Genomic DNA, 1,347 nt, shown 5'->3' with positions numbered 1-1,347 from the left:
AACTAGTGAAGATGCCAGGTTACATGCTGAGCCACACATTGGGCTGCTGGCCCTAGATCACTTTTTGCATATACCAGCCAATTCAAGGAGAAGAAATGGAGCTTTCTGATCCTGTAACAATTTACAGCCTGGGACCCCACGGGATGATCCTCCTCTGTCCTCCAGTGTCACTGTGTAGCCATAGTCATGGCAAAAAGTTACTTTTGAAGTTTGAGACAAATAATAACTTTTGACTGCACAATATGTTTTCATTGTAATGGATAAACATCTATTTTTATTTTTTATAAAAATAATTTGTTTAAAATAGGATGTGTGGATTGTGATGGGAGTTGTATGAGCCCCTAATAAAATGTTTTTTAAAAAAGAACATACACAGAAACTATGTGCTGCAGACATGAGCTATGCAATATAAAATACCGGGGCAAGAGTTCAGAATATTAAATAATTGTGTTAGTAAAACCATGTCCTAAATTTATAGCCCACGTCACATAGGCTTCTAGATCAAATTTAGCCCTTTCTTCAAATCTATGTTGAAGTAATGTCCATAATTAATCATAATTAAACAAACAAATAATGAAAAAATAGGATGCTGGTAAGTATATACTAAAATGCTCAACTTAAGCAGACAATTTGCCCTCCTATAAAGTCATAATAAACGATGTCTTGAATCAACAATTGCAACTAGAATTAACTAAAAGTGCTCCCTTGCTTACTTAAATGTATTAAACTTTTAATTCTATTTATTTTATTTTTATTTTTCCAATGGGAGAGCGTGAATGCAGTCCCCACTTCCACAAATTCTGCAGTCAAGTTTCCCACATTTGGGGAAATTGCAGGGGTCAGCACATCCAGAGTGCAATGGGGAAAACCACCTTCGTGATCATGGTGTCTCCCCTGCCAGGTAAGTATTAATTATATTTATAATATATTCTTATTTTCCCCATAGAATTTCCAGCAGCTGTTAAGAAATTTACAGAGCTCTATTTTCAGACGTGTGCTGTGTTTATTTCTCTCATTCATTGCTCCACTTTTTATAACTAGCATTTTTTTCCATTCTCTAGTTTAATACTTTAGCTTCCTGTTACTGCAGACTTAGCCCCTTAAAGACATTTAGCTACAGTGAAAATTTTAGTCATTTACCTTCCCTTCTCAGTCTTATATTTGTTCATTTATCTTTTCCAATGTGTAAAACATTTGTCTTTTAAATTTCTCTGCCTTTATTTATAATTCTAAGGAAGTTTTTGAAACATCATGTGTAACGTGCAAATAAATGCTTCTTGAAAAGTTTTTCATTGTCTAATACATTTCTTTTACAACCTCCTGCCCCACAAAAAAATGTAAATGGCA

At 34.1% G+C, this 1,347-nt stretch overlaps 1 pseudogene; it reads right to left on the bottom strand.

Annotated features, from left to right (window-relative positions):
- Window positions 1-761: 761 nt before the first annotated feature.
- LOC142447359 (U1 spliceosomal RNA) lies at window positions 762-909 on the bottom strand (annotated as a pseudogene).
- Between the last annotated feature and the right edge of the window lie 438 nt (window positions 910-1,347).

The sequence above is a fragment of the Tenrec ecaudatus genome, chromosome 4 (genome assembly GCF_050624435.1).
Source record: "Tenrec ecaudatus isolate mTenEca1 chromosome 4, mTenEca1.hap1, whole genome shotgun sequence".
NCBI classification, from domain to species: domain Eukaryota; kingdom Metazoa; phylum Chordata; class Mammalia; order Afrosoricida; family Tenrecidae; genus Tenrec; species Tenrec ecaudatus.
Note: the sequence above shows the minus strand (reverse complement) of the source record. Positions and strands in the feature narration are given on the sequence as shown.